General features: G+C 43.3%; 1 pseudogene; it reads left to right on the top strand.

Moving 5' to 3' along the window:
• Positions 1 to 12,754, top strand: part of LOC123723935 (globoside alpha-1,3-N-acetylgalactosaminyltransferase 1-like) — a 70,571-nt pseudogene that overhangs the window by 54,099 nt on the left and 3,718 nt on the right.

Genomic DNA, 12,754 nt, shown 5'->3' with positions numbered 1-12,754 from the left:
CCCAATCACGCTTGTAGGCGATGTCATAGCGATGTTGGCTATCTAAGTTCATGCTCAGTAACACGTCATCAGTCGTCTTCTGCCGAACTGCACATGTGCAGGCCATCAAATCAAAGGCACTCCTTCAACATAAAGTTGTTCTTGACGAAAATGAAAACGTGTCAGTTTGTGACTTTCACATGGTTTGAGTAATAACTATTTAAGGCATTGGCTCTAATCTACTGCAGGCTGTGCCTTTAGATTGAGAAAATGAACAACGAAGGAATCATTTTTCACTTCTCATTGAACACGGTTACATGTACACAATAATACGATTATTGTGGATAGTCCGATTAATATAATAGATCGATTAAAACGTTTACATGCTTTGCAAGAAGAACGATATTCCTAATAATCCTGCTCAGATGGACACATCTGAAATCATGCTACTGATGGGCCTTTTGATAAATGCAGAAAATCGCCAATCAAAATCAATGCTACCACAGTGACCATGTAATTTTGTTTTGGAAGACTATTTGATTGGAAGACTATTCTAAAGATGCATACTTTAAGTTTTTCCAAACTCACTTCACTCTCGCATAAGAGGGAGGTTTGTGCAACCAGTGGTGGCACATGTGCAGATAAATACAGTACAACGCTGGTACGCTGATTAAGCTGTTTACATGTCCTAATAATTTGAAAGATTGCTCAGAAAACCAGGTGTTTTAATAGGCATATGCTTACTTCGATTATGACCTTACACCTATTAAAATAAGCAGAGATTAAGTTGTTTACATAGAGTACAGTCAAAAGTGTGGACTCACCTACTCATTCCAGGGGTTTTCTTTATTTTTAGTATTTTCTACATTGTAGAATAATAGTGAAGACATCAAAACTATGAAATAACACATGGAATCATGTAGTAACCAAAAAAGTGTTGCACAAATCAAAATATATTTGATATTCTTCAAAGTAGCCACCATTTGCCTTAATGACGGCTTTGCACACTCTCTTGGCTATGATGAAACTGACTCTCATGAGGACAGACACAGGAAAGGAAGACCCAGAGTTACCTCTGCTGCAGAGGATATGTTCATTAGAGTTAACTGCACCTCAGATTACAGCCCAAATAAATGTTTCACAGAGTTCAAGTAACAGACACATCTCAACATCAACAGTTCAGAGGAGACTGCGTGAATCAGGCCTTCATGGTTGAATTGCTGCAAAGAAACCACTACTAAAGGATACCAATAATAAGAAGAGACCTGCTTGGGCCAAGAAACATGAGGAATGCACACTAGACTTGGTGGAATTCTGTCATTTGGTCTGATGAGTCCAAATTTGAGATTTTTGGTTCCAACCGCCGTGTCTTTGTGAGATGAAGAGTAGGTGAACGTATGATTTCCGCATTGTGTGGTTCCCACCGTGAAGCATGGAGGAGGAGGTGTGATGGTGTGTGGGTGATTTGATGGTGACACAATCTGTCATTTATTTAGAATTCAAGTCACACTTAACCAGCATGGCTACCACAGCATTATGCAGTGATTCGCCAATCCATCTGGTTTGCACTTAGTGGGACTAAGATTTGTTTTTCAAAAGGACAATAACCCAAAACACACCTCCAGGCTGTGTAAGGGCTATTTGACCAAAAAGCAGAGTGAGGGAGTGCTGCATTTGATGACCTGGCCTCCACAATTACATGACCTCAACCCAATTGAGATGGTTTGTGACGAGTTGGACCGCAGAGTGAAGGAAAAGCAGCCAACAAGTGCTCAGTATATGTGGGAACTATTTCAAGACTGTTGGAAAAGCATTCCAGGTGACTACCTCATGAAGCTGGTTGAGAAAATGGAAAGAGTGTGCAAAGCTGTCATCAAGACAAAGGGTGAATACTTGAATAGTCTAAAATATGTTTTGATTTGTTTAACACTTCTTTGGTTACTACATTCCAAATGTGTTATTTCAGAGTTTTGATGTCTTCACTATTATTCTACAATGTAGAAATAGTACAAATAAAGAAAAACACTTGAATGACTAGGTGTGTCCAAACTTTTGACTGGTACTGATAGATATATATATATATATACACACACACACTGCTCAAAAAAATAAAGGGAACACTTAAACAACACAATGTAACTCCAAGTCAATCACACTTCTGTGAAATCAAACTGTCCACTTAGGAAGCAACACTGATTGACAATCAATTTCACATGCTGTTGTGCAAATGGAATAGACAACAGGTGGAAATTATAGGCAATTAGCAAGACACCCCCAATAAAGGAGTGGTTCTGCAGGTGGGGACCACAGACCACTTCTCAGTTCCAATGCTTCCTGGCTGATGTTTTGGTCACTTTTGAATGCTGGCGGTGCTTTCACTCTGGTGGTAGCATGAGACGGAGTCTACAACCCACACAAGTGGCTCAGGTAGTGCAGCTCATCCAGGATGGCACATCAATGCGAGCTGTGGCAAGAAGGTTTGCTGTGTCTGTCAGCGTAGTGTCCAGAGCATGGAGGCGCTACCAGGAGACAGGCCAGTACATCAGGAGACGTGGAGGAGGCCGTAGGAGGGCAACAACCCAGCAGCAGGACCGCTACCTCCGCCTTTGTGCAAGGAGGAGCAGGAGAAGCACTGCCAGAGCCCTGCAAAATGACCTCCAGCAGGCCACAAATGTGCATGTGTCTGCTCAAACGGTCAGAAACAGACTCCATGAGGGTGGTATGAGGGCCCAACGTCCACAGGTGGGGGTTGTGCTTACAGCCCAACACCGTGCAGGATGTTTTGCATTTGCCAGAGAACACCAAGTTTGGCAAATTCGCCACTGGCGCCCTGTGCTCTTCACAGATGAAAGCAGGTTCACACTGAGCACGTGACAGATGTGACAGAGTCTGGAGACGCCGTGGAGAACGTTATGCTGCCTGCAACATCCTCCAGCATGACCGGTTTGGCGGTGGGTCAGTCATGGTGTGGGGTGGCATTTCTTTGGGGGGCCGCACAGCCCTCCATGTGCTCGCCAGAGGTAGCCTGACTGCCATTTGGTACCGAGATGAGATCCTCAGACCCCTTGTGAGACCATATGCTGGTGCGGTTGGCCCTGGGTTCCTCCTAATGCAAGACAATGCTAGACCTCATGTGGCTGGAGTGTGTCAGCAGTTCCTGCATTGATGCTATGGACTGGCCCGCCCGTTCCCCAGACCTGAATCCAATTGAGCACATCTGGGACATCATGTCTCGCTCCATCCACCAACGCCACGTTGCACCACAGACTGTCCAGGAGTTGGCGGATGCTTTAGTCCAGGTCTGGGAGGAGATCCCTCAGGAGACCATCCACCACCTCATCAGGAGCATGCCCAGACGTTGTAGGGAGGTCATACAGGCACGTGGAGGCCACACACACTAATGAGCCTCATTTTGACTTGTTTTAAGGACATTACATCAAAGTTGGATCAGCCTGTAGTGTGGTTTTCCACTTTAATTTTGAGTGTGACTCCAAATCCAGACCTCCATGGGTTGATAAATTGGATTTCCATTGATTATTTTGGTGTGATTTTGTTATCAGCACATTCAACTATGTAAAGAAAAAAGTATTTAATAAGATTATTTCTTTCATTCGGATCTAGGATGTGTTGTTTAAGTGTTCCCTTTATTTTTTTGAGCAGTATATATATTTAACCTGTTGGGGGTAGGGGGCAGTATTGACACGGCCGGATAAAAAACGTATCCGATTTAATCTGGTTACTACTCCTGCCCAGTAACTAGAATATGCATATAATTATTGGCTTTGGATAGAAAACACCCTAAAGTTTCTAAAACTGTTTGAATGGTGTCTGTGAGTATAACAGAACTCATATGGCAGGCAAAAACCTAAGAAGATTCCTTACAGGAAGTGCCCTCTCTGACAAGATCTTGTTCTTCTTGTCTCTGTTTATTGAAGACTGAGGATCTTTGCTGTAACGTGACACTTCCTACGGCTCCCATAGGCTCTCAGAGCCCGGGAAAAAGCAGAATGATATCGAGGCAGCCCCAGGCTGAAAACACATTTGCGCGTTTGGCAAGTGGCCGATCAGAGGACAATGGGCTTAGGCGCGTGCACGAGTCGACCCCGTGCTTTATTATCTTTCGTCTTTTTACCTAAACGCAGATTCCCGGTCGGAATATTATCGCTTTTTTACGAGAAAAATGGCATAAAAATTGATTTTAAACAGCGGTTGACATGCTTTGAAGTACGGTAATGGAATATTTAGAAATTTTTGGTCACGAAATGCGCCGTGCTCGTCACCCTTCTTTACCATTCGGATAGTGTCTTGAACGAACGAACAAAACAGAGGATATTTGAACATAACTATGTATTATTTTGAACCAAACCAACATTTGTTATTGAAGTAGAAGTCCTGGGAGTGCATTCTGACGAAGAACACCAAAGGTAATAACATTTTTCTTATAGTAAATCTGACTTTGGTGAGTGCTAAACTTGCTGGGTGTCTAAATAGCTAGCCCTGTGATGCCGGGCTATCTACTGAGAATATTGCAAAATGTGCTTTCACCGAAAAGCTATTTTAAAATCGGACATATCGAGTGCATAGAGGAGTTCTGTATCTATAATTCTTAAAATAATTGTTATGCTTTTTGTGAACGTTTATCGTGAGTAATTTAGTACATTTTTAGTAAATTCACCGGAAGTTTGCGGGGGTATGCTAGTTCTGAACGTCACATGCTAATGTAAAAAGCTGGTTTTTGATATAAATATGAACTTGATTGAACAACACATGCATGTATTGTATAACATAATGTCCTAGGTGTGTCATCTGATGAAGATCATCAAAGGTTAGTGCTGCATTTAGCTGTCTTCTGGGTTTTTGTGACATTATATGCTAGCTTGAAAAATGGGTGTCTGATTATTTCTGGCTGGGTACTCTGCTGACATAATCTAATGTTTTGCTTTCGTTGTAAAGCCTTTTTGAAATCGGACAGTGTGGTTAGATTAACGAGAGTCTTGTCTTTAAAATGGTGTAAAATAGTCATATGTTTGAGAAATTGAAGTAATAGCATTTCTAAGGTATTTGAATAACGCGCCACAGGATTCCACTGGCTGTTACGTAGGTGGGACGATTTCGTCCCGCCGACCCTAGAGAAGATATACATATATATACAAAAACATATATGGAGGAATGGAAATGATGCAGACAATTATATTGATGGAAGCTACAATCTATCTGCAATTTTAAATGATCTACCCCCCTACCAAAATAAATAAGACGGGTTCTAAGGGGATTCAATAGCGACAGCATGCAAGATAAGTGTAAATGTAAGATAGATATGTAAGACAAATGTAAGACAGTCCAATGACTGTACCTGCTAGCAGTAGATGTCCCACGTCCGAAGATACATCCATAAATCTGTAGACGGTTCCGATTGGATCTTTGTGGGAAAAACCAAATTATTTTGACATGTGTTCAAGTTAATGTGATAACTTTTGACAACATGTAAAAGCAACATGTGATAACATATAACTACACATAAATGTGACATGGGGATGCAACATGTGATACAATGAAACTACACGTGACAATATTTGAACGTTTTTGACATGTGAAAATGCAATTCCACATCTGAGATCTAGATTAAATCAGTAATTGACACAGACATGGTGGCATAGCAGGAAGATCGGAATGCCGTGAACTAAGAGGTTGTGAGTTCAAATTCCAGATGGGGACAAGTTGAATAATAATGAATGTATAAATAAACATACACAAGGTATTCATGTATGTGAAATATGTAAGTGGAAAACACTGCGGCTATTTCGTGATGTTCAGGGGACATTCTATCGACTTTTTGTGAACATTTGAATCCACATGTGAAATGCTATGTGATCACGTGAAATACCATATGCGGTGTTCCAAAACCACATAGTTTAACATGATATCACATAAAATTTCACATGTGTAAATCATGTGGACATATTACATGTGAAATCGTGTCATTTTCCACATGTGAAATCATGTGGGTTTTTTGTTTGCATCGCCGAACAATGAACAAGAAACTATTAAATCCAGTATTTAGCAGGTACAGTCATTAGGTCATGACTTATCTCGCATGCTGTCGCTATGGAATCCCCCTTAGACCCTGTCTAAGTAATACATTTAATAATTAGAAAGGTGTCTAAATGTGACCTAGTTCGAGGGAAACACTAAACAGACATTTAAATTCTCAAGATTCCATTAAAAAAATACATCTCAAACTTAGTAATTTACAAACTTAAACCACAGCCACATGGCAAACCTCCCTCTTACCCAGAGGATATACATGGCCAACACACAGTTAAATGTCAGTCACCGTTCAATATTTTGCCACTGTGAGTCCCAAACAGTGCTAACTACTGCCAAAAAGCATAATGCCGTACTACTCCAGCCATTCATGTTTAAACAAGAACAGGTACAATCAGGTTCTTAGTTTGGGTTAAGTGGAAAAATAGGGAATTCCCACACATGTATGAACGCCACAATGTTTTCCCTCCTCCACAATAGTCAATGCAAACTGAATGACTGAGGCTTTCTTTTCAGCCTGGTCAAAAAGGAAAACTAAGGTTACACAATGATTTAACCAACCGGTTCTGTTGCAGGGTTGAGGGAAGCACTAACTAAACAGTCATTGAACTTCAAGATTTAATCAAACTATTCAATATAATAACTAGGTATCTTGGGAAACTTCTACACCACATACCCCTCTCTGAGTGGTATTGAATAAAGACAATGGCTCTCTGAAGCTACATGCAGTCAATATCAGTACAGCATTTTTGTTGTTTTAGCAACAACAACAAAATGACCCTTTAAACATGTTTGCACAATTGTGAATCGTTGCATTTTTCACGTGTGCAACATTGTGTGCAATATGGTTTAATTGAAAAGTTCCTGTATACTTTAAATATCTTGCCCACTAGTATATACAGTACTACTACATACTATGAGATTATCAGTATGTTAATAGCTGAACAAACATACGCAGCATGAATGTGGCTTTGGCCACACCACCTCCAAGGTAATGTAAGGATAGTATAAAGTCTAATTTACACCCTACGCAATACAATAAGATACGCAAATGTATGCGGCCCGTTAATGTGTAACTCTACGGAACTATGCAGTGTTGCCATTTTGCGAAGCTAATTTCGTCTTGCGTGATGTACTTGCATAAGGGTATAAATTACGTTTTAAATAAAAGTTGAAAATCTGATGTCTAAGTACGGCAGTGCCGGCGACACATTTTGTTAGTGTAAAAAGACAAATGTTTTCATGACAGACTTGAACTGATTCTCTCCTGCTTCCCCAAAGGTATGTCTACTTCAGCTTCTTCTCTGAAAGACTCAACAGGTAAGATCAAGTTCTGTTAATCTATTACAGCCTAATGTTGCTATAATGTGAAATGAAAATCACAGTATTGTCTGATTCTTACTAACAGGGTTTGGTTTGAGGCTTGGATTGTATTAAGGGGAACGTTATTTTAAGGTTTTGCTGTTTCCAACAGACAAATTACAATTGATGAGGACCAGAAGGGCAGCAGGTTAGTTGAGATAAACTGAGAAATTCCCCCAACAAGTCATGGTACTTGGTACATTTAAAGGTAGTATGGTCATTTTAAAATTAGGATGTTAGGATTTCTGTCACAAGAAAATCCATCAAATTGTGGTAAACAGCACCACACTCAGGCAGAAAACTGAATGTTATATTCTCAGCCAGGCCCATCTTTTCAAAGAAAATTAAATTGTGTTATCTCTCTATTTGAGCAAAATAATTTGTTTTGTTGTGATCACAAGAAAATCCTAACAATTCGGGTAAAGAGCGCCACAGTCAGGCAGAAATATCAGAATATTCTATCATAGTAGTTTCCCTGACAGATTTGGCTGCCAGGGCATTCAGAGTTTCATAAGATGAGGGGTGTGTGGGTCCAAGAGGGCCTTTTCTAAAATAATTTCCTGGAATTCTACATTATTTTCCATAACTGGAGACATTAAAATTATACATTTTTATATCACCCAAATGATCAAAATGATAAGCTACTTTGTCGTTTACACACTGAGACTAACAAAGCGAATTAAACATTAACTTAAATGCAACCAATAGCATAGGCCAATGAAAATAGTGGATACACAGATCTTAGGCCTATAAAATTGAACCTGGTGAATAACAGGGCCCAATGGGCTTGCCATGAGTTAAGGCATTTAGCAGTGCGGAGGTATTCTAAAATAATTGTGGTCAGTCCACACCAAAAATGGATGTTCCGCCTCTTCCAGCCAGTGCCTCCACTCCTCCAGAGCCATCTTAACCACCAGGAGTTCACAGTTCCCAAAGTCATAGTTCCTTTCCGCAGAGTTGAGACGATGGGACATGAAGGCACAGGGATGAAGCTTTTGGTCCTGGATGGATCGCTGGGAGAGGACGGCCCCTACTCCCACGTTGGAAGCGTCAACCTCAACCACAAACTAACGGGTCGGGTCCGGATGGATGAGGATGGGGGCAGTAGTGAATCAGAGCTTCAGATCCATAAAAGCCCTGTCTGCTGCTGGGGACCATGTGAACGGTACCTTGGGGGAGATGAGTGCAGAGAGGGGAGCCGCCAGAGTGCTGTAGCCCCGAATGAAACGGCGGTAGAAATTAGCAAACCCCAGAAACCGTTGTAGCTGCACCCTGGACGTGGTTTGCTGCCAATTCACCACCGCTCTCACCTTTTCTGGATCCATCTGGACATTCCCTTCAGCAATGACGTATCCCAGAAAGGAGATAGTGGAGTGGTGGAACTTGCACTTCTTAGCTTTTACAAACAAGTGATTCTCCAGGAGGTGCTGAAGGACTTGTCGAACATGGAGAATGTGTTCTTGGGAAGAACGAGAGAGAACCAGGATGTCATCAAGGTAGACAAATACAAAATGATTCAACATGTCCCAGAGCCCATCGTTGACCAGGGCCTGGAAGACAGCGGGAGTGTTGGTGAGTCCAAACGGCATGACCACTGCCAGTGTTGAAAGCTGTCTTCCACTCGTCTCCTTTGCGTCTCTGAACAAGGTGGTAGGCATTCCGAAGGTCCGGTTTGAAAAAGATGGTAGCCCCCTGGAGAGGTTCGAAAGCCGAGGAGAGGAGTGGTAGCGGGTACCGATTCTTGATCGTGATGTCATTGAGGCCCCAGTAATCAATACATGGATGCAGGCTCTTGTCCTTCTTCCCCACAAAGAAGAACCCTGTGCCAGCAGGAGAGGCAGAAGGACGAATGGTCCCAACAGCCAAAGAGTCCTCAATGTACTCCTCCATTGTCTTGGTCTCAGGGCCAGACAGGGAATATAGCCGGCCTCGAGGTGGTGTGGTGCCCGACTGGAGGTCAATTGCTAATCGTAAGGATGATGTGGAGGAAGGGAGGTAGCATGAGCCTTGCTGAAAACCTCCTGGAGGTTATTGTACTCTGCGGGAACGGCAGAGAAATCCGAGGCCGTTCTTAACCCTGGAGGCAGACGTTCCGGGGAAGGCTGCGCCGCCTTCAGGCAGTGTGAATGGCAGAACGGGCTCCAACCCAGGATTGAACCCGTGGTCCAGTCAATATTGGGGTTGTGCTTCTGGAGCCAAGACAATCCCAAAACAACAGGGATGTGGGGAGACAATGAGGAGAAGCTGTAATGACTCACTGTGATTACCAGATACCTGCAGATGAATGGGAACTGTGCTGTGCGTGACTCTTCCAATGGAGCAGCCGTCCAGTGCCCTGGCATCCATGGGAACGGAGAGGAGTTGAGTGGTGATACCTAGTTCCGATACCAGGGTAGCTTCCATGAAACTCTCATCTGCACCAAAGTCAATGAGCACCTGAAGAGACTTAGGCTGGTCTCCCCACAGCAGGATAAGAAAAAAGGAGTACGGGTGATGGGAATTAGAGGGTTCCCAGTCTGGCTCACCAGTGTACTTGTACCTACTAATGATTCAGGTCTCTTTACTGGGCAGGTAGCTATGAAATGCCCTGCAGCACCACAATACAGACAACTGTTGGAGCTTAGCCTACGTGAACGTTCCCTAGGCGATAATCTAGCTCTGCCCAGTTGCATAGGTTCCTTCGCCGTTGACTCTCGAGGGAACTCGGGTGGCTTCGGGTCTTCTCGGAAATACAGCCTTCGGGGACTTCGGTGGATTACCAAGTGTGACCAAGACCAGACCACTTCTCACTCCTGCGTTCCCGTAGATGCCCATCAATCCAATAGTAAGGGCGATGAGGGAATCGAGGTCCAGCGGTAACTCCCGAGCTGCTAGCTCGTCTTTATTACCTCTGATAGTCCGTGAAGGAAGGTATCGAATAGGGACTCCGGATTCAGGCACTCTTGGCGGCCAACGTGCGAAAATCTACTGCGTAGTCTGCCACACTACGGGAGTCTTGACATAATTCAAGTAGTTTTCGTGCCACCTCTCTTCTGGATACCGGAGAATCGAACACCTTCCTCACCTCTGCCATGAAATCTTCCAAGTGACAATTATTTATATATAGTATATTTTTGTTCAGTATATATGTTCTGTAGAAAGGCCCATGGAGTTGGTGGAATCGTCCTTTAATTCATGGCCATTTGTGCAGGGGCGCTTTAATTAGGTCAGGTGGAAATGTCTGACAGATCTCAACTCATTAATAGGAGGAAATCGCCACCATGCAACCGCGCTGCTTTCTCTTCCTCAACTCCGTCTAATCCAGACATTCTGTGCGTCCACGAATCAACGTAAATCCACTGAATCTGTTACCTTTCATCTGAACCATCTATTGCAATCGGGAGAGCGGGCCATCAGTTATTGTTTATAGTTATTACCGGGGAGCGCGGCTTGGAGCGAACACTTCAAACCTATTGTGTTATGCCGATGGACAATGATCACGGCCCTACAGATCATCACAGGCCAATTATTCCATTTGTATATGGTTAAAATGTAATGAAATTACATGTACATATGAAGACAAACCTGGGAGGATGAAAGATGAAACGTAGTTATTATTTGCTGAATTGATCAATTCTCATATCAAATTGATGGAGATTATAGATTGAATAAATGATAACTGATCGATTTATTTGCATTCTCATGGTTATGATCCTAAATGACTCCATTCTGCTTCATATTGAATTCCTATGGAACCTTATTGCTGAATTACCTCATTCTGTTAATAATGAGAATGATTGTTATGATTTGACTTTCTGTTTTGAATTTGATTGTATACATGTTCTTCTGTTTCCTTTGTTATGCAGCACAGATAAACTACCCAGTAAATATACCACTTTGTAGTTAAAGGAATTCCTGCCTCAGTCTCATCCATTCCTCTGTCACCTGACCCGTGACCACCTGTTCACCTTCACTATTGTCAGTCACCCTACCTGTCCAGCTACCTACACAGATTCCAATAATATTTCAATCGTCCTTTGAGCCAGATGATGACTGAACCAAAGACGGGTGAAAAGGAAATGGAGGAGAAGGAATAATTGTCTCCTGGAAGGAGAGAGGAGGAAAGAGCAGCTGAGGTTAAAGATAAGTGGAAAAGTCTTTGGAACAAATAAAAGATCCAGGAGCTAATCCTAAAGCACCAAAGAAGGCTTCATCCTCAACCACCAGCAGCACCAGGAGAACCAAGCAACAAACGAGCAGACAAGAACCTGGTTATCTTAAGGATTATGTGGTGGAGTATCCTCCACCAAAGGGCAAGCCCACCTGGGCTCAAAGCGGCGATGGATCAACTGTCCGTTTCAGCCATCAACCATCCTGTCCGAGCCAAGGATTGGAAAGGGATTTGGAACGGGAACGTGGTCTACAGGAAGAACCCATGGAAGAGGTAACTCCCACAGCATAGGTCAACTAGCTTCCCGAGGCAGTAAGTAGTGGGAAATTGTCGAGGCCCTCTAGACAGAGTGAGAGTTTGACCGGTGGATACCCCTTTGGAAGTGGCCATGGTAGCACGGGGAACAGGCCACCCCGCCAACGCCCTCTATGCCAGTGACACAAGTTAGCATTCCTCCTTCATCTAGACAAAGCACCACTCCTTCGTCTTTCCGCCAATTACCAACAACGGCAAATCGTTCCTCTCATCCAGGGCCTGGGCCAGGCCAGTCATCAACCATCAGGTGGGAGAGCTTTCACTCAATTCAGGCTGCCACAAATGGAGGGTCTGGGACAGTAGGGGACAGGCACAGTGAGGCCACAGTGAGCTCATCAGCAGTCCCGGGTTTATCCTTCACGCAACCAGAAGAGGAAGCCAACATCATGAAACTGCTAGTAGCCTCGGCCTATGGAATTCCCAGACCAAAACTGCCATACTTTGAGAGTGGAAAGGAGAGTGATTTTGTCCTTTTGGAAATGGCATTGGAGAGCCTACTGGGTATTCACAGCCATCTGTCAGAACGCTACAAATACCAAGTACTGATGGATCACTTGCGGTTTCCCAGTGCATACAAGCTGGCCAAATCCTTTATGCACTCTGCAACACCATACACTGCCGCTTTCCAGTCCCTGAAAGCGAGATATGGTGAGCCACGCCAGCTAGTCCAGAATGAACTAAAATAACATCCTGAACACGTCTCCAATCAAAATGGGAGACCATGCTGCCTTCCAAGAGTTCTCCCTTGCGGTCCAATTCCTGACCTTAATGCTCCAATCCGTTGAAGGAGAAGACGGAAGCCAGTGACTGATCTGGTGTACTCCTCCACGTGTACAGGCTTCAAATTTTGTCATCAAACCTTGTCATCAAAGTCTGGCATTCTCTGGATTTATGTTGCCTTCA

The sequence above is a fragment of the Salmo salar genome, chromosome ssa03, assembly GCF_905237065.1.
Source record: "Salmo salar chromosome ssa03, Ssal_v3.1, whole genome shotgun sequence".
NCBI lineage: Eukaryota > Metazoa > Chordata > Actinopteri > Salmoniformes > Salmonidae > Salmo > Salmo salar.
This window is presented reverse-complemented; position numbering and strand designations above follow the sequence as displayed.